This window comes from Osmia lignaria, chromosome 9, assembly GCF_051020975.1.
Source record: "Osmia lignaria lignaria isolate PbOS001 chromosome 9, iyOsmLign1, whole genome shotgun sequence".
In the NCBI taxonomy this organism is placed as follows: Eukaryota; Metazoa; Arthropoda; class Insecta; order Hymenoptera; family Megachilidae; genus Osmia; species Osmia lignaria.
Genome location: NC_135040.1, coordinates 13,140,347 through 13,162,028, shown reverse-complemented (window position 1 = coordinate 13,162,028; position 21,682 = coordinate 13,140,347). Strand labels below are relative to the sequence as shown.

General features: G+C 44.1%; 1 protein-coding gene across 8 annotated transcripts in view; it reads right to left on the bottom strand.

Annotated features, from left to right (window-relative positions):
* Nucleotides 1-235: 235 nt before the first annotated feature.
* The window catches only part of LOC117605090 (uncharacterized), a 116,098-nt gene continuing 94,651 nt past the window's right edge, over nt 236-21,682 (bottom strand). For 2 of the 8 annotated variants that reach the window (XR_013062770.1, XR_013062774.1), the window contains 2 exons: nt 978-1,225; nt 237-895 (listed from right to left, as the gene is read on the bottom strand). The gene's annotated coding sequence lies outside the window, so the exon portion shown is untranslated. Of the gene's footprint in view, nt 896-977; nt 1,226-21,682 lie in introns of all 8 variants that reach the window. The other 6 variants (XR_013062772.1, XR_013062773.1, XR_013062769.1 and 3 more) reach the window with 6 other exon arrangements.

Genomic DNA, 21,682 nt, shown 5'->3' with positions numbered 1-21,682 from the left:
TAAGCCAATTCGAGCAGAGTGGAGAGGAGAGAGGCGGAAAATGAAAACTCGCGTGACTCGTGATGGCAGCGAGGACGAGCAAAAACGAGTACTGCATAAGAGGTCCAGTCGAATAGCCGGTTACATAAAAAAAAAAGAAAAAAAAAGAAAAAAAAATAGAAATGGTAGAGGATGGAATATAAAAAATCGAGAGGGATGAAAAAAAAATGGGACTAACGTTCCATTGAATTTTTGTCTGCGATGGATAACTTTGGACATTGATGGGTGTTTGATAGTCTCTCGTGCAAATTTTCCAACCATTCGAATAGCCGGGAAATTTCGAACCACTTTGACACGATGAACCGGAATCATTTCGGCATAAAATAACCTGGTCAAAATTTGGAATGAACCTGATGATACTGGAAAAGGTAAAGGGGAAAAAAAATTGGATCGATGTGGGGTCTCATAAGTGTCTGAAGAATGATTGCAAAAACACGACGCAGTGTCATTTATTTAGCAGGTTGTTTTACAAGCAGAAACGAGTGTCGTTACTCACACAAGGCAAGCACTTCGCTGTTGAAGGAAAATAATATGTCTCCGCGAATCTCGAGATAGAATGCAAGTTTCTGGATCTGTAGCATATCATAAATCCTTTCGTGCTTCTTTCTCCTTCAACGTTCGCGTCTCTTTTTCTTCCTCCTTTATGGCTAACAAACTCTCTTTTACAACTTCATCTCAACGATTCTCGAAGACGTTTGGAGATGACAGTCTTAGTGGCTCACAAAGGTGTTCCTCTTTCCGTCAACAGAGGTGGATTTCAATAATCTCGAGTGTCTTAACAGAGACGCCATTCAAAGTTACTCTAGCCAGGATAGCTTTTACCGAGATCCTTGAAAGGTATCTTGTAACGACATATCTGTAATATTAAATTTCTTTTGATCTCGTCTACCGACTCGGTTAATTTTATAAAATGATATCAACGAAATTTTCCTATTTACCTGATAAAACGTTTCTTCGTCTCGCTATTCAGATTTTCTTCTGCATCGAAGCTTTGAATTATTCGCGAAAGACGAAACAATCGGTCGCCGCTGGTGTCTGTTTCGTTGAAAAGCTTGCACCGTCCCTTGAGACCCTTTCCTCGTGAACGCTCTGTACAATGGGTATGAAACGTTTCTCCCTTAAACGAGTCACACCTTCAAATTGTAGAATTCTGTACAACAAACAACCGTGTTCTCCAAATTGTACTCTGAAAAGCATAGTATAAAAACGAATGTTGATCAGTAGACGAAGAGGACAAAACGAAATGTGGAAAGTTATAATTTGCTTGTGGGACGAAGAAGGTACGTTACAGGCGGACATGGCATGGCAGAGTTGGACAGGTGTCGTTATTCATAAGGGTAGAACTTTCGAGGTAGAGAAGAAGGTATTTGCGTTCGAGCGGAGAAGATAGATAACGGAGGTGGGCTGAAACAAAGAAGGGAATTTCCATTTGCCTTTGTCGTTTCGTGGCTCCAAATACTTGTTTACATAACATATGTGTGCGTAGAAGCGAGCATACACTTGGGATTGTCCGTGTAGTGTACTTTGTCTCTCATAAGCGAGGAGAACGCGATTCGACGATCGAACGTTAAGTTTCCTTCAGTTAAATTCCCTGCCTTTACGAAAACAAAGTGAGTTTATTCTTCGTAATCTCTTCAGAGCTTAGACGTTGAAGGTTAGCATTCCATTACAACACCTCGTTGAAGCTTAATATATAACTTGCTCTATTAATCTAATCACCCGTTTAACGAGATACGATCTAGGAGGTATTCAAGTTTCTATAACGATCGAAATCGCTTGGATAACTTGGTAAACATTGATCTTGGAAGAAGTTTGTTCAGAGGAGAATCGAAGGATTTCAAGGGGATCGCGCGACGCGACGCCTGATTCACAGATCCTCTTCTCCATAGAATCTCGAGCATTTCCAAATTGATATACTTTAAATTTCTTACACTTCGAAGAATGTTTCCGGTAAGATCGTCGACGCGCGGGACTCTTAGACTTCGAGTCTATTCATTTTCCTATGAAACTGAAAAAGTATCAAGTTATATCAGTTTCCCTGCAATGCGACGATATATTCTCGGTTAAACTGCAGTTTCGAAACGATCGTATCCGCTCGTTAATCGGTAATTATTGTATCCATTTTGCAAGTAACAGCTGAAAGAGCACACAAGAGAATGCTTCTGTGAACTGGGAACGCGATGGCGAGGATTAAACCGGTGTTTATGGATCTTTGTTATAAAGCACGGCTTATGTTAATTCGATACGAGCAAAGTTTTGCCACGGGGTCGCCGAGTTTCGTCCGGTAGGTTAGTTCTATATTAAAACTTGGGTTGGAATCGGTGTCTTTGAGCTACGAATACTGGGTCACGATTCTGCTGAAGACAGCTTTGCGGAGGGACGCTTAAAAACTGATAACACCATCGACTTGTTGTTTTTTTTTCTCTCCCGATTGTGTCATATCGAAGCTGGCCAGTTTCGCTCAAAGAGGTGATATTGGAATTTTTATGTAATACACGACGGATATTGGACTTGATAGCGGAACAAACAGAAGCTGACAGCCAATGTCCGAACGAATGGAATTTCTTTTTCACCCTCCGCCTTCAAATCTTTTCTGTTTGCTAAAGTTCGGTTTCATAGCTGTTTCAAACGCGACAGCTATTTAGCAATTTTGCGCGTAGACGGCGGAGGGTAATTCTCATTGATAGTTGGAGTATTCGTCTAGTCAGAGGGGGTTGATGAAAAGGTCGAAGGAAAATATCGAGCGTGGCAAGCTGACGTGCACTCCTCCTCTTGCACGCTTCGTTTAACGCACAGCTCTCGTTACGGGAATTTCCTTCGTACACAATAACCGAGGAGTATTCGTCGTGCTTGCCGGATATTGGTACGCGCCTCACGTATGCGAGGATTAAGAAACGTTTTCCGCCGGAATTTGCTTTGGTCGAATTCGACGAGAGCTTGCTATCCCAGAAATCCGCCTATCCCGTCGCTCTAACATAATATTAGAAAAATACGGCTAGCGTATTTTTGTATGTTGCATGAAAACGAATAAAAAAAAAAAAAAAAGAAAAACTTTCCACCGAAACAAAACACCCTCGTTTCGAGGACGTAGCTTCGTATCCGTGAAAACAGAGAAAAGAAAAATTTCGCTCGCTCTATTTTTCCACCCTCTTCACAGTTCAAAACTCCATCCTCCGTTTCGTTGGTCGTTTCTTTTTTTTTTCTCTCCTAAGTTTTTCTCTTCTACCCCTCCGGTGTCGACCGTCTCTCTGTCGTTGGTCCTTTTCTTCGAATGACGGACAGACTTGTCCGCATTCATTGTGCCTCCCTCTTTCACAGCGTTGTCGCGGTTACAAAAAACCGGACGTCGCTTGAGAGAAAGGGGCGCGAGTAAAAATTCTCAGTGTAGCAGAAAAGTGTGGCCGAGACATGGCATATAAGTATCTGTGTGTTAGTGCCTCCTCCAGTTTTCGTAACTAGAAAATAAGCAGAATGAACAAAGGAAAGCTGTTAATGCGGTTATCGACTGAGGGGGCTTCTCTTTTATTCGAACCACCAGGATGTCCACGATTTCCAATACTTTTCTCCTCGTCCTTTCCAGCATCCATCGGCGTGTAATCTATCTTTGTACGAGATGCGGCTGGTAAATAACGCGACTGGTATCCTGGTGATTACATTGCGTTCGATACGAATTGATTGGAGAGACATTGTCAAATAGGAACAATTTTTCTACTTTCCAAAGACGTTTCGTTGTTATTTCGCTGAAGTAGATTAGTAAAAAAATTCAACGAAATTTTCTGGATCACTTTTCATTGTTCCGTAGGTAGTGAGAATAAATACGATGGGGGTGTGACGGGGACTTGGCAGAAAGTTTCGAGATTGCTCGATGGAAGTTAGAGCCGAGGAAAGGACGTCGCTTGGAAGAAATTGAATTAAATTCCTGATTCCTTGATTTTCTTTCTCTCCTCGAATCTAATTAACGGGCAACGAAGATGCTGACGCGATTAACATGGCCTCGATATTTGTATTCTTTTCGCGTGGTCCATCTAGGTTACATAAATAGAGAATAGCTCAATTAATTTGCTCGTGGAAAAAGTGGAAGGTGTGTGTGTGTTCAGAGAATCGACAAGCATCCTCGAAGAAGAACAAACACACGGGGGAAAGTGTCTGGACGCGAAGTTTCCAAGAGATCTCGAAGATCGCGGAACAGAAAGGAGAAGCGACAGGGCGTCGAAGGGGAAGCAATTGAATTAAAAGAGCTCCGGCTGGTCGCCTTACCCTCGAACCAACCGTCTCGCAATCCCAACGTGTTTCGTTAATGTAGAAAACGTGCTTCATTTACTCTCTTTACCATCCACGGGGGCTTCAACTTGTTTAATATGCAAACCGATCCGTGCTCTCGAACCGACAACGATTCGATGGCTTGGTTACCCGCCTCGTTTCATCCACCCTCTTCTTTTTCCGAACCTCCACCCTCTCAAACTCGCTCGTACTCCGAACACGTGGACCGGAAAATATTTTCGGCGCGGCTTTCTTTGTTCTGTTGTTTGATGCAAATTTTTACAACACTCCTTTCGACGATATTGTCGACATCTCTAAGTGGTCATTTCAACGTGATTTGAAGCATCAAATTGATACCGGTGAAATCGCGTTAAAAGAGAAATATTCAAAGAGCACCCCTTGCAGGATGACGATTTGTTTTATTTATCTGTACGTTTCGGATTAAAGGACGATAGGAAATATGCAAAAAATTCGTTATCGTTGATTTATAATGCAAATATTTTTAATTTACCCGTATGTAATCTACGTTTCCAAGCGTTTTTCATATTTATATGTATGCGCAGAGATGTTATCGATCGACAGGTAACGAATGGAACTGATTTTACGAAACTAGATATGCAATATATTCGTGCATGCGTCACACCAGCGAAATATTCGAAATATGAACTATGCCGGGATAAAAACTACTTTCCTGTATTTGCGAGTTATGAACACGGATCTCGTTTACGATCTCCCCTTTTCATCTGTCCTCAATAAAAATACGGATTTATTTCGAACATCTGGATCCGATTTGTAGCGCGTTGATTATACTTATTTTTCAAGTAATATCCAGGATATTTCTCTTTTTCCATTACATCTCCGACATCTTTGATCGGGAGGAGAATATTTTTGTTGAAATTTCTGTGAATGGTAGATATCTTTTCTAACGCTTTCTGCAAATTTAATAATTAACGGAATGCAGGAGATTCCTCGAGTGCTTCGAGTGCGTTTAGTTAATGAATTCCATCGGAAAGTATTTCCACGCGTGGAATTTTAAGGATGTCCTACATTAATCGTAACATATCGTACACGTTGATTTCTTCGAATTTTTGTGTTTCTTGAGACACTCTTACGTAAATATATAAATATGGTAAGATCTGTGAAAGATGATAAAGTACATAGTTGAGTGGGTTGCTCGAGCTACGTACTAGAAGCGTTCATTTTTGATGCCCATTATTTCCGTAATTAGTCTCGAGTGCGAGACCCTCTCCTTAATGCCGCCGACGAAACGAGATCCGAGTGCAGCCGGATGGAAAACTTGAAGCGGACCGTGCACGAAATGGGGGTGGTTTACTAGAGAGAAAGGGGTTGGAGAACACAGGTTGGCCAGAAAAAAATCTCTCGCAATCATGTATTTAAATGGGAGGAAGAGGCTGGTACCGCGTCCTCGGTCAAATAATCATATAAAACTTGTGCTACAACTACGTTTTACCCTGGTCGGCTTTGTGCCAGCCCTCCAACCCTCCGGTTTCGGTGTTCGAGTCATACCGTGACTCGTTTATGACTATTCCATAACTGTTTTTATACTTTATAATGGTTAGATTCGATGATTGTTTGAAAATTAAAAAATTACATTCGAGGGTTGAATACTTCAATGAAAAGTTTATTCGCTCTCGCGGTGTCTCGCCACTTGCAACCCTTCTGCGTCGCGATGCTGTTTAATTGAAAAAGTTGCTAGCCAGAGCGAGGAATCGACGGTGGCGATTAATCGAACCAGTGGTTGCTACGCTACCAAACTTCATTCCCCATGGTGCTCGAGGTCAGAATAGCAACACTCGAAGATTGCGCAAGTAGTTCGTTCTCGGTTAAATTGATATTTAGTTGGAACACCGTATGGTCAGTCGTTGGAACTTTAAAACTAATCTTGAAACTACTTTCCCACTGACGCGATACTAAACTGACTCGCTTTGCCTCTATTCTTTAACCAGCATCCTTCTTCAATTAAGCTTCTGTCTCGGATGAACTTCTAACTGAAAATTAGGTTACAATTTCCCAGCCCCGGTGACGTCGTATTTGATAGGGTTGCAAGAACGTTTAATAACCATCCAGGATGCTTTCAAAGGGGGACATTTCAGCGGAGAATTCGTGAAATTGCGAACGGTACGGTCGATCGAGCGAAATCGTCACACGATTTCGGGCAATCCTAAAATTATCCTTCCACTTCGCTTCGAGGCTTTTCTCTATCGAAAGAGGAGCGAAAATCACGAGACGAGAAACATTTAACCCGCATCTTGGTTACACCAAGTCGGGGCCATTATCTTGCGCGGTGTTTCCTTCGGAAAATTTATTTTCCCAACGGTCCGGGAGAAGCGAGAAAAGCTGGTTCTCTCTCTCTCTCTCTCTCTCCTCTTAAAGTTCTCCGATCGCGTGCACGGGTAATGAGCACAAAGAGACGGCGAACTGCGATTGTTTCGCGAGACAATGGCCGCGTAAATGAGTTACTGTACGTCGTCGAAGGAGAAGTTTTGGGAAACTCGCGACTCCACGTGTCGCGAAACACCAGCTCGGCGAGGTGCGGCGCGGCAAATCAGCCGGCATGGCGTTGGAATAATTCGTCGAATAATTAATGGATCCGCGCCGGCGGGCTTGAAATAATACCGGGGATACAAACTGCGCTACTATCGACCCTTACTCGTTCTATAAATGTTCGATGAACACCGCTAAATAGTAAACGATCGACCGTATTAACGACGAGCTAACGATTTCGGCTACATTATTGCTCTGTTGGTGTACACCCGCTTTGATCATGGTACGCGGTTAAAACGCTATGTCCTATCGTGACCACTCGCGAAATTATTTAGAATATTGCTACCTTCCATTCGATCACTGTTCGTTTGAAAATAACCGGTCTAGCGCATGCAGCTGCGTTTCAATATTAATTCCAATCCTTTTCTAATCGTGCTGATTTCCAAACATAGATAGCGACGACATAAAAATATTGCATTTCCTTTGGTATTCACGATCCAGCCACTCGTGTTTCCTCGACCGTTGCTTTGATCTAGCTGCTTCTAGTTTCATATCATGAAATAGGGAAGAAGTTTTGACTCGGTAGAGCATGTAGAAACGCGTAGAACGTCCAGAGGATACAAAATCGTCCTCATTCTCTTCACGACTTGGTGAATTCCTTGTACGTCCCTGGTCGAGGTTCGGGCGTGCATCGATTCGTGTGGTGGGTTGTTGGTATGCTGTTCACGCGGTGCAACCCCCGTGTGTACGCGCGTGTAAGCTTCTTTACGCGTACCCTCGAACCCTCTACCGTAACCCGAGTTGCATATTTTTCCCCCGCTGGCAAAGTTTACGGTACACCGGTCTCGCGGTCGAATTTCCACGGGTACTCGGCTGGTCGTATTTTAACCGGATTACGGTATCGTTGTTTCTCCAGGGATTTTGCTTGGTAACTTCGATCTGGCATGCCTCAAAGGCGGCTCTGCTGGACGCTTGATGCATACGCCTGCATTCGTTGCAACTTCGACCGAAGAACGTTCTTCAGGAATGGTATTGTTAAAACAAGCGTCGAGTTTTCAGCTTCCAAACTTCGGAAACCGAAACTTGATACATCGCTAGACAAAAGAGGAATTTCTGTACGAATAAGCAATGTTCTATTTTATTCCCTTAAGTAGGATTACTATGGGTTCTGAGCAAAAAGACCATTTTTCTTCTGGTTTTTGGTGTTAAAAAGGATAGCAATAACGACTGGCTTGATTCAGTTAAAGAAGAAATTTCGTGAAACGGGCCAGCTAAATTCTAAAAGACCTGAATCATCCAGTTAATACACGCAACGTTTTGTCGACAAGCTAAAATATTAAGGTGACGCGGTGCTTTTTCAGCGGATGTTTCTCCACGAGAAGTTGGGTCCTCGTCCTTTCCCGCCAAAATTGCCTGAATCATCGTTCAGACAGGCAACCTCGTGACTTTCGTTAAAAGTCCTTTCCGCATTTTCTTAGCCAATATTGGAGATTGAATTTTCCTCTGCGGTGTAGAAAATAATACTATTTTCCGGCGAAGCTTAGTACGATATTTTTTCGCGGCGTTCAAAGGAAATTTTCCATCGAAGGATAGGCATCGATAAATTGCGAGGCGAGGAAACGAGTGGTTGAAGAGGGATCGAGGATCGGTCTCGTCAAAGGAATTAGCCGAAAGCAATTAGCGTTTTAGAGAGAACCCGGTAAGCAGCCGGTGATCCTTTCAGCGTCTGTACTAGAAGAGGCAGAGGTAGGGAAATTCTCGAGAGAGAGTTTCCGCGAGTTATGTGGCTCGTCTTAGAGGGAGCGGGACGTCTTAACAAGCGCCCCGTTGCTGCGAGCTACTCAGCGAAATTAGAATCGAACTTGCATCGCTCTCGGGTACGCCCCGCGACCGAGATTCGTTAGCCTGAAAACGAATTCGAGGGCGGAACGCTCGAATCCGCCTCGCTTTCTCGTCCCAGCCGCGCGGTGCACACGCGGCTTTCGAACCCGCTGCCTGCTCCGCCAACCGCACAAAGAAACTCCTAAAGCAACCTTCCCACCGAGTAGATTCCAAAGACCGGAAACCGTTCCGGGAGACTACCTAATAAGAGCCAATGTCAACCATCTACGATCATGTTCGTTATGTAAGATCCTTCTCGTATGACCGAGCTGATCCCTTCCGTCTTTCGAAGACCTTAGTTAACTGGAAGCAACGGCTAATTCGAAATTACCATACTCGCACGCGTTCTATTTAACGCGGGCCGAAGCGAAATTCGCGTCAAAGCGAATTCGAAGCGTGTACAGCTCCCATTTTCCCGACTTGCTTCGTTGCAAAATTGATTCGCGGACGTTCACAAAGAGCGTTCGTTCGAGATACGATTTACTAGTAGCAAGTTGCCGAGCCGAGAGCTGAATGCTCTTCGCGGCATGGAAACAACTTCTGGTCGACGACGATGCTCATCGTAGGGAAACAAGTTTCACCTCGTCAAAGAGATAGAAGAATTTTTCTTCTTCTCTTCCGGGAACTAGCTTCTCTTAACCAACTTGTCTTTTCTTCGAACTCTAAAAGAATGGTTCCCCGCGAGAGGATGGCGTTTAAGAAGATAATAGGATAACGTTACGAGCTGAACGAACGCTTCTTAAACTTTTTAATTTAAATTATAGACGGGTCTAAGTACATTTTATAATTTCTATACGTTCGCTCGAAAAAAATTCCTCTTCAAAGTTGGGAGTACCAGTTTGCAAGATCGGTGGAATGCAAACGAGATTCGTGACACCCATTGCTTTCAGGCTCGTCAGGTTTGAACGTTCCCTCGGCGCACGGGTCTCTTCAATTTAGTTATTTACGGACAGAAAGGCCGGAAATTCTAATTAGAAGTTGTAGGAGGACTCTGGTAGTAGTTCTATCCTGTTTGCCAATAGCGATTGATGTATCGTAATCTCGTGGGGAATGCGAAACTTCGAAGCCAGGGACCGGTGGTTTCGGTTTGTAAACCGGTGTTCCTGAAGTTAGGATCGTCGAAATTGCAACGCACTCGAGATGCATATATGCATGGCCGACGCGGAAACTCTCGCAGACGGTTACGCGTACGGAGAAAGTCCGGGAAACCGTCCAAAAAAAAAAAAAAAAAAAAAAGTCCACTCCGCTCTGTTTCAACCATCCCTGCAATTCTGTAACAACGATTTTCGGGGAGAGACTGCTTAACGAGCTGCTCCAACGTGGTTGAAACACCGCGATCAACGTGCTACTTCAACTCAACGAAATGGCTAAAGCTCGCGTTATATCCGCGTACCATAATTGCCGTCGCAGATTACGGGCTACCCAACGTTTTGCACGATTAAGCTTTCGATCGTCCACCTACACCCCACTCGAGCCACCGTTCTAAGAACGGAATGCTATTTACCCGTTTAACGTTTAGAATGATTTAGAATAAAAAAGATCGGGACGGTAATGTGTTAACAAACTCGTTAAGAAAATCAAGCTCTTTCCGTGACTTCCGTTGGACATTAAGAAGCGACAAAGAAAGCAAGCAGACATTAAAAGGAACCGTCGCCTGTCTAGCCGGCTATTTATTTAGCCTGGAAACGGGGGGGTGGTAATTGCTGCAGGGAGGGCGGGTTAAGACGAATAGTAGCTTGGTAGATGGTTATAAAACGCCGAAACTCGGCCGCGAAGAAATACATCGTGGTCGATAAAAAGGAAAGGAAAGGAGAGAAACGGAGGGGGAAAAAATTGGAGCGTCGACACGGTTTCGGGCCAATAAGCGGCACCGTAATTCACGGAGTTTCCGAGCTTTTGGCTGCTGGCCGCGAGAAGTCTACGGCTCGCTGCTCGTTTCGTCTCTGGAACGCCGTTTGCTGATACCTTTTGCCCGCTCGACCGTGCTTTTCTCCTCTTCCACGATTCCATTCCAAGCCATTCCTGTGCAACCGTGGAAACTGTGGACCGTCTTCAAACGATCCTCCACCTCTGCACGGATCGCTTCATCGTCACCTAAACTTTCGGAAACTACGATTTCGTTAGCTACCATGGACCGTTCGAGCAAAATATCAATGGTGTTATTTTGTAAAAAGAAAATGTACAACTTTCCGAAGCGACGGATGTAGAATGCGGCTGATTGGAGACGACGCGAGTGGCAGCTTTTGTCTCGCGACCGCAAACTCGAAGGCTCTCAGCCAGTCTGGACCGATGGGTGTGCACAAAGGGCGCGCAGACAGGCAGCAGGCAGGTTCGATGGAGGGAACCGTGACAGTTTGTCGCGTGGAAGAGAAAAGGAAAGAGGGATGGAACGGCGAGCAACGAGGGGGGAGACGGGTGAAAAAGGCAAAAGTGGAGACGCCATGTCGCCGTTCAGACCAGTCGACGCCTGATGCTTGGAAAAAAGGCCAGGAAATCGCGTCGAAGGAACGAGAACACGGAGGGAAAAGAGCAGTGGACCAACGGTGCCACGACAAATGTACCGTGTATTCGATAAAAGGGAACGGTACACTAACAAAATCTCTGCTACACGGTTAACGGTCTTTCTTTTTTCTCTCTTTCCCGCTTATTCTCAACTTCTTCTTTGCTGTACTTTGAAAAGATTTCATAGCACCGTATCGATGTAGGGCTCCAGAGACCCGAAAAGGAATTCCCTGACCTCTTGCGAACACGTTCCCGCGTGACACGTAGATACACCGCGATATCACAAATATTATATTTAACCGCGGGCGATCGCGCGGCACGATTCGGCCGTGCAAAAAGGGTTACCAATTTCGGTCGGCAATGTGTTAATTACGCAAATACCGCGAACTCATTAGCGATGCCTAGGATTGCGGCCGGCGAACAAATAAATAAATAGATTGAACGCGGAGCGAATCGCTCGAGTTAATGCCGTTTTCGTTGATGCCGCGTTAACCGGAACGCTTCTCCGTTTATTGCGAATAATCGGGTAATCGGTGTTCATTCGCGGCCTACATTCGCGTCAAATATCTATCGAAATTATTAACGATAATCGCGGTCGTCGTTGTTGTTTGTGAAAAATAAAACTGGATTCTGAAGTAATTTGGTATACGTTGCAACAAGTAATTCATATTTCGCCATCCATTTAACCCAAGAAATTACTCCAGCGGTAACAAACTGGCGCTACCATTATCTTGTTTTTAAGTTCTAGTTAATTTTAATTAGCCAAGTTTCATCGTAACATCTTCCTCGAATATATTTACAGCGGTGCTCGTAGGAAAAGCCTCTTAACTTGCATTGGATTTTTGAAAAGTTCCGTGACCCAGAAAAGCCGAGAACCTCTGGTTTAGATAATGGGAAATGCTGTTTTACAGGGACGAGTACTTCCAGTCCCACAGAGTAGTGGTGCAATTTAAGACGCATTTAACGTCTCCGTAGGGAGTAATTTGCATCAGCACTAAAACACGTTGTTTCCCTCATTATTGTCCCCCTTATTTCGTGCGCGGAAAGATAATTGCGTTACTTTACAAACGTAAGAAGAAACCTTGTTCGAACCTTAATTGATGTATCTCCGTTCGCACTTGTCCACCTTCTCCTTATAACCCTGTTGTACAATCAAGAGTAAAATGTTTCCTATCCATCGATCACCCCCCGAACTCTCCCTATCGATCTACACTTTACACAATGATATATACCCTCCGATTTTCGAGGTTGCTGCAGGATTTTCTGTCAAGTAAATCCTTCACAAAGGAAACAGAAAAATGTCCGAGCAAACGGGAACGTTCCGATAAAGGCGACACGCTCGAACGAGCGTCCCTATGCTCGTGAATGCATCTGACCGGGGGTGTTATCGGCTCGACTGCAGACCCTGCGGTTCGAACCAGCCGCAGCCTCGTGCAGGGTGTTAAGGTTACCCCTCGCCGATTCTCTCCCTAGATAATCGCCTTGCCTGCCTATCGCCGGTGACACGGGCTTGAAATCGGTGTCGTAAAGCGGCCACGATCGATCTCCGACACCATCATCCCCCGTCGCGCCGCGTCGCGTCGTCTTAATTCCGTGTAATGCGATCCAACGACCGATTGCCGTCCAATCGCACCCAGCTTCGCTTCAACGACTGTTTCCGCGGACCAATGGACGAATCTTGATAGGATACACATTGTTGCATTGTCCGACGGCGTTATTAATTGCGCGTGGACATCTACAGAGACCACAATCGGCATGTAGAGACGGCTCGTACAATTGTCCGATTGCAAATGTATTGTGCTTTGTACCCTGTATATCAAACTACCGAGCGGGTTATACAGCTATAAAAGCAATTCCGAACACAATTAGTAAGTTTACAAAATTGTTCTATCGATTCGTCGATGATTAATTCATTTGATTGGTGTTCGCAAACGTTTACGGTATACCGACAACGGAACCGTTCCCTTTAATACGAATCCAGAATGGTGGGAACGATGCTTGAATAAAGAACACCTTTGGAATTCTCGAGGCAACGCGCGGAGCGTCGTTCAACGGGATAGTATATCGAGAAACGACATCGTTTTCGGTAACAGCAGGATTCATAACCCTTCGCGAGAATAAAGAGGCAAAATAAAAGCCATTGTTCTTGGCTTCCCTCGGAGTCACGTCGTAAATTCCGGTTACCCGAGAGTAGTTGAACCATTAGACACAGGCGTTGTCTTGACTTTTCCTGGTACAATTTTCTCCTCCTCTATCGGCAATTCTGATATATTTATGACATCGTTACGGTATTATTTCGAAATGAAATTAATATGAATATTTCGTTCATGGTTTGGAAAGGTGAAATTTACTCGTCAATCTGTATACACCTGACTCCATCAGGATTTCGATCGGCGCCGAAATCGAGTTTTCCCTCGAAAGACGTCTTGACCCGCGTACTTGGCACCCTCTTCGCGCCGATTATCGAGTAAATAAAGTCGCATCGAGTACGCGTGCGGTTCCGTAAACGTGTACGGAATTTTTGGCCCTCGATTCGACTGGCGACCTTCTTAAAAATTGATCGCTCGCCGCGATTAGATGTACGTATTTCGTTGGGAAGCAACGTCCTGGAAAGTTCGTTCACCTCCGCTCTAGAGCGGAATGGAGTCTGGTAAAACAGAAACGGGTCGAGAAAGGGGGAAGTTAATGTTTCCGTGTTTCGACTTCCATTTCGAAATGGAATTACGACTCGTAAACTGTCGTTGAAAATATCCAACGTTTCGTTTTTCCATTTATATTGGAGCTCGTTTGGCTAACAAACGACCAGAAAACTACGCGCTTTTATCTGTAAAAGATAATGGATCTTGTATGCTGAAAGTTTGACACAATTTGACGCATTTGACCAAATGTCAAGGAATTCGAATTTAAAGATTCCCGAATGGAAGAGAAAATTTTCCGCCATTTCATTTTTCACTATGACATTCGAGCTGTCCACATAATCGTTCCGATCGGTTCGATAGAATACGAGGGACAAGTTTTACAGAATTGCAACCGCTTACAGAGGGAAAGAAGAAGGTAAAACGCGAATGCTCGAATAGTCCCATAAAAAAGGGGTCCCGTGTGGAATTACAACCTTCTTTTTATCGTCTCAAACATCAGGAATTGAATAATTTTTGCGTTTCCACCGGTGGGGATCGGATTGAACGAACCCATCCTTTGCCCCTATTTTTTCTCCTTCCAACCGTTCGCGAAGCTTGAAAATCCTTGTGTAAATTTCGCGGAAGACCGGGAGGGAACCCTTGGGACACGAACCCGAACGATTTTCGTGAGAAAGCAAGAAAGATACGCGTTTCCAGCGTGTGCCATCGATGCCCGTCCGGTGTCAGCAACTTTTTCCACTTATTTCTTTGCTGTTCCGTTGTTGTCCGTGGAAAATACGCGTATATACGCGGACATATTTTTTCTCCTGTTGCTCGACTCGCGAGATTGTAAAATATCGTCGTAACTTTTCTCCGGTAAATATTGAGAAGTTTCCGCTTCTCGAGGATGTTTGTCGATACGTTCAAATATCGCTTTCTCGCATCGATACCGATATAAGTCAAAAGAATGAAAACTTTTCGATAGGTATAATTCAATATTTGCATGTTCCACTTCTTTTTTTTTTCAAGACGAATCTCTGTTTCGTTAGAAAGCAAATTGGGGTGCGTGGTTATTTCAAAAGTTCGATTACTTTTTTGGACGAAGCTCGTAAGCGGAAACGAGGGGGACCGTTAAAAGTAATGTGGTAGCTGGTAGGCGTAATTGCAGGAGGGTTGAGAGACCCTGTGGCACGTCGAACGATACCGGACCCACGGAATGATAGCGAAGCCAGTGTGATAACGAGACTTAATGCACTAGAGATAACCGTAGCAACGTTCTGCTTTACGACGTGAGCGGACCCACCGAAAATAATGGCCCAGGCTTACCATACGGTCTTGCTTCCTTTAAAGTTCATTTATTTTTTCCTCGGTCATCATCTTTGCCTCGGCGAAATGTTTCATTAAAATCAAAAACCACACGCGGCAGACATTTCGAAAGTCATAGACGCGAGAAGGGATCGCCACTTTCGAGCAGCTAGACTAGAATTAATTCTACTCTGCTACAGGTTTAATTCGCCGACAATAAATCCCGTCTACGGAATCCCGAATAAAGGAGAGTTGTAGCTTCTTTGCCAGGGTTCAGCACACTCGGAAGCGAGTCGTTAAAACGTCGGACGGTTTATCGCGGGCCAGTTAACGAGGGGCTAAAATTGCAGTTAGTCGTTGGTCGAGACACCGAGACGGGCTTCAGACAGCCCGAGGGATTATGGTAGCGGACTATGGTCATAAAAGGACCACGAAGCACGACAACGATTGCCCGTTCTACTAGACAACATTAGCGAATCCCGGATGATGATGCCACGAATGGAAAAAAATGTTACATAAAAAGGGGTTGTTTTTATGTCGTGACACCATCGCCAGTAACGACAATGGAAAGAATATATTCTTTGTCAACCAATCCCCGTGTTCCGAAAAAAAGTACCATAGCTAGTTCGATTCATCAAAATCGATCAGCAAGCTGCAGAAAACATCTCCGATTCCCTTTCGGACATTCTGTACAAGGACCGAATGTCTCTGGGGCGGTAAATGAATTGCGAAACCGTGGCGGAGATTAATCAATTAATCAGTGTCAAGCCGTGAAGTTGTGTGCATTTCCCCGATCGATTCTCCGCCGCATAAAACACGCGGTGGATGCTGCTTTTTGTCCAGAAACTCCCCCAAAGTTGCAGAATATTCCTAATGGACTGCAGATGTTATGCAGCCTCTCGGAGGACCGAGGTGGTTTCCTACCTGTTCGATATCCGTTTTGATATTCGACTCGGTGCTTCGCCAGTGAAATCCACAGATCTCACCGCTGTTGTGACTAGGGAATCTCGTCCTTGCGAAGTCACGCGAAGGGTGTCGTTGAGATCTCTTGAATACACGTCAAGTTCTCAACGTCAGGATCTCGTAGTACGGGGTGGCGCGGTGGAGAGCTCATCCATTCGGACGACGTCTATTTTGTGCTTTTCGTGGACGAGATATCACCTGAATATCTTCAGAAAAATGGTATGAAATAAATCAAAGGTCATGTTTTCTACCGCGCTACACATTCGCTTGGAATATTGTTCTAAAATTGTGTATTCGTGTGGCAACACATGGAATTAAGATTTACGAGCACTTTGGCCTAAGTCGTTATTTCGATCGCATGAGTTAAAGAGTTGGAACTCAGCATGGCAATAACAAGAGTTTATTACCAGCATTATTTTACACACTTTATACTCGGCAACTTGGATACCGTTAGCAGTTCTGAAACAACTGGTTCGAAAGCTGCACTTGGAAAGCTCCCAAAGTCTTTTAGACCATTCTACACAGAGTGTTTCAAAAAAGAGATCAAAAGAGATCGAAATATAGTTTGAATGGCTCGTTATTCAAAGATAAACCGAAGGGAATCTAAAGGGATTTCCAACAGGGTCAATGAAAATTCGAGCTCTCGATCATCGGGTGTGGGAAATTTTCCAATTTTTCTAACGTTAACGAGCAGGGATAAAATATTCGAACCCTATCGAGTATTGGACGCGAGAAGAACTACTTGGTAATTCAGCTGGCAGAAGGGTCGTGCGGTGCTGGTAATAGGGTAATGCTTCACCGAGTCAGCCTTGAGACCCTTTTCGCGGTCGAACAGGACGAGTTGCTCTTCCTGTGGCAAAGGGTTAGGCTTGTCGATCGATGCGTCGGTATTCGGTAATTTTATGCTTCGACGGAACGATTTATGTTAAAAGATTTGCAAGGTCAGGTGCGAGCATCTTCTCGTCAACTTTCTTCATCCCGTTCGTTGTAGATCCGAAAGAGATAGCGAGTCTAGCCTGTTTCTCTTATCTACCGAAATTATCATAAAATTGTTTTTCTCGTTTACCAAGCCACCAGGATCAGCTGAGTTCGCGTTATCTCGGCTGGGATTAGAGCCGACTCCTGAAGCGTGGTGTAATTGAAGTCTCCTTTTCGAACCGTGAAATTGACTTCACGCTAAACGACGAACCGTTATTTGCGATATGTGATTGCCGTCGTTTTATCAAATTTCAAAGGCGAACACGAACGAGGGTGCGATGATATCGCTTCGTACCTGTCCTCGGCTTATTCTTCATTCATGCTACCCTGAATCTCGACGTTGTGGATTCATCATTGCGATATTCCTTTTCGACGGAAGTAGACGTGGTTTTGTTTTTCCCAGGATTTCGAATCACCCGATTGTTTAAAAGATCCTCACCCTCCGTATTACGGGGCTTGATTTATGAACGTTCCAGCGTTGGCCTGGAGCAATTCTAGCTCCCTTAATATCACGAAGGTTTTTTTCAACCAGTGTCCCCTGTATTCAAAGTCCGGCGTGGAATCGTTTCGGAGAAGATGGCTTTTCCATGTAGCGGGCAGAAATGATCGGTGTCCCCTTTAAAACGAATCGATCCGTGAACTGGAGAGTCGTGAAAATAACCGAAGCAAGAGGAGAACGGAGGCGAAGCGCGTACAGAGAACGCGTTAGAAACTGGGTTAGATTCGTTGAATTAACGGACAATTACGTGGCGTACAAAGCTAGCGAACTTCTCCTCGCGATTACGTCGACCGTGATGCTCGTTAATATCAATTGTTCAGAACCGGATTCACTGGGTGGACTCCGGTTAACCGTTCCGACTAATGTGATGCGATTAGGCAGGATTTCGGGGTTGCTTTTCTCGGATTTCCCTGCTCTTTGCCTCGTTTACCGAGCAGAAAACTCGCGCAAAACAAGATGCGTACTTTTTCTATTTTTTGACAAAGCAACTTTAAAACGATACTTTGCTTTGCTTCACAAAACAAACATTCGCACCCTCCATTTTGGATACAACACTGGCTCCTTTGATTTCAAAAGAATATTTTAGACCTCACCCTTCGATAACCTTTTCCCTTCGCACTTCCCAAAGACCTACCCTTTTTTTTCCCTCCCTCAGGGAATCTTCCTTATTTCTTTATCTTCAAACAGTATACACAAAATATAGAAGCATAATATGGAATTTATAAAGCCACGTCAACTGAATTCGACTGAAACGACCAAGTGATATCGAGAATCTATAGGAATTAAAACGATGTCTGAAATTTTCAAAGAAGCACTGAATACTTGGAACGATCCGAAAGTTTCAAGGAAGAGGAAAGGGGTAGGAGCAGGGCGAAACGTCGAATTCCGTAAGTTGCTGGCCAGAGCTGAGTCATCCGAAAGAAACGAACGGGTTTCCAAAGTTATTATCGCGAAATCGGATTTCCTAGCAATGGAGTAAGGTCTTGAAAATTGAGTAATAAATGATCCTTGGAATATCGAATGAAACATTATTTATGTTAAAAATGTAAATTTCCAAAAAATCGAAAGCGTTCTCTCTGTGTTTCGAAATCGTAGCTGGGGTTGCTCTATCGTTAACGAGCTGACAACGATCGACGCCGCTATTCCGTAAGAAAAAAAACCAGCTTCCGGTCATCGATTCTTTTTTTTTAAGTAGTATTCGCTCCAATGGAGCGAGAAATTGCCGAATTCCCGATTGATCTCCCGGTGAATCGAACTAGAGGACTTTGATCTTTAACTCTCGACCTCGGCCCGCTTCCATCTATCTGTACTATCTTACTTTTATGAACACTGGTGGCGTGAGTAGAAAAATGTTGGAAACGCGAACTGAAACGAGCGGGTGCGATGGAAAAAATCTCGGTCAGGCTAGGTAAACCTACTTTGGATTTACGGTTTTGGTCCGGGTAGTACCCGTTGAAATCCGCTTTTGATCGAAAATTCGTAACCTGCTCACGCATCCGTCCTCTCATCCCCTAACTTTATGGTATCACTGAGGAAACCCTTCGAAATTGCTTAAAAATTGTTGAACACTTTTTCCATAATCAAATATCAGATTGTCAGTGATGAAAATGTTAATGAAACTGAATCCATGCTTTTCGGCATCGCTACCGAGACGATTTCTGTTTACGATTCTGGGTTTCCTTAGATCCAGAAGGATTCAAGTAAACCCACGAAATGGTGGGAGGATGAGATTGAAAAGATTTGAGTAGAAGGGAAGAAGCAACTAGAGAAAAGAGGTTCTCAAATCGAATAACCATCCTGGCAACATTGTCAAAATCAAATCTGCCACTCAGAAGTGTTGCAAACTAAATTAAAAATTGAAGTGAAGTATTCCTAAGTTTTTTTTTTTGCTTTCAACAGAGATAAATTGTAGGTGGTTTGTAAAATCGAGGAAAGAGATAGTCGAATGTCTGTGAACCACTATCGACAGGGTAGGAGAAATAAGGGTGGATTTGGTCCACTCGGTTGGATCGATGAGAGGCCTGGTAGGATGTCCTCTTGTTCGCCTAGGGTATTGTAAGCCGTAAGCCGAGGACGAAGACTTCGATAGTCTTTTCCTCGCTGGAAGTGCCATCGACAACAGCTTCGATCAGAATCAAACAACTTTAATAAATATTTTATTTACAATTTTCACTTAAACCTTACCACCGTTACAATAAGCGACGAGACCAATGATAACCACTGCGTTAATTAATAATTTTCACTATATATTTCCAAGTTTTACATTTTCCGATGGCAGGGTTAGAAACAACGACCAAGCGTTGGAATTTTAATAACAGGATGCTTGAACGTTCTCTACCTATTTTTCCGTTCCAATTCTTCGCGGTTATTTATTTCGACGAATTCGTCGCTGCCATTACGCTCGGGGACGAGCAAGAAACTCGAGGCGGGATTCTTCGGGACGCGAAGTTTATCGGGGATGCTATCGAGAATACATCGAATTCCCATTTTTCGTCTCCTCTTTCATTTTCGCATTACGTTCGCCCCGTCGCGATGCGAGCAGCATCGCTCTGATGGCGTCGAACCGAGAAGAAAAAACGTCTCGCGACGTCCTACCTTTTATCCATCCTACGCTCCTTTTGTTCCCGAACAGAACAAACAAGAAAACAAGATTTCCTTCGGGATTTACCACTGGACTTTTCGATAAGATACCTAATAGAACCTTGCTATAAAGGGTAAGGTCATTCCTGAAAAAAGAAATAACCAACGAACATTTAAATAAAATTGATTCCAAGAAGAGAAAACGAAAAGAGGAAAGAAAGACAGCTACCCTCGTCCCTCGATATCATTTCAATAAATCCTGATCGTTTATCGAAGCAGGCACACGTTTCGTTCCACGAACGATGCCGACTTTAATATTCTTAATTCCATTCGATTGAATGGAGAAGCGACGAACAGAAACGCAAACTGTCTCTGCCATACGGTCTTCATTTTCCAGAAGGGGCGAGGGTCTGGTTTTTAGCGCGTTAGAAGGAGCATCGTCAGAATTGCGAAGGGTAAAAAAAAAAAAGAAAGAAGTGGCGATAGAGTAGATATTGGATTCGAAATGTCGAGCGGGCAATATCCTCGAGGCCTCCGTTTGCGATGCTGCTGGTGGAAAGGCTCGTTGAAACGGGCATGCTGGAATAAAGCCATGAAAAACCGTGGGGTTTGCATGCTGAACCGCATGCGTTCCGTTCGATATTCCGATATCCTGATATCGGCTGATACTCTGCCGCAACGAGTGTTTCTTCTCCAAGCCGACCTCTTCGTCTTCAAGATGCACACACCTATACAGAAATACACTACCGCATCTATGGATTTTATTTTTTTCCATTTCTTTCCAACCCGTTTCAACAGTTTCCATTTTCCTTGAATGATTTATCTCTCGTATTTCTTCCAGCAACTTCTAACTTCGCAGTTAGCCTTTCTTCTTTGATACTTTCGGTCGATTATTTCTCCTGCCTCATTTGTGATTTTTCATCCCGATACGTTGAGACGAGCAAGAAACATTAGGATAAGCTACGCCAAAGGGGAACATATCGAAGATTGAGAAAGAATGTCCTAAAAAGGATTAACTTCTCGTTTGCGCGACAACTTTTCTCGCTTTATCCATTCCTTCTCCTTTCCCCTGGCTGTACCCCTTTGCAACCCTCTCTTTTCACCTCGGCAGCTATCTCGCCAGGATTTCCGAAGTTTGCCGCCGCGAATGCGGGTCAGATTTTTCCATAAAACACGCCTCGGAGGAAAGCAGAGAGGATTCTTGATCGCATTTTTGCAACCGAGACAGAGATAACAGGCAACACGTCTTCGTCGCTGTTTTGCGAATTCAACTGCGAATAATCCTCCTCTCCTCGAGTTTTCTAGCATGCTTCTCCGAGCAGATTGAACCCGTTGCAGAATAGGCTACTTTAAGAGAACGAATTTTAGTTTGAAACTTGCCTCTTCTTATCTTTATTGCCTCGATATTTCGAGAATTTACTCGAATAAAATAATGAATCTAATATTTCATCCCCTGGGAAGAATTCAAAATCGAGGAATCTTGTATCGGTACAAGAAGCGAATCGTCTACCGTAACATTTCTCACGGTTCAAGTTCCATCCGACGATCGATC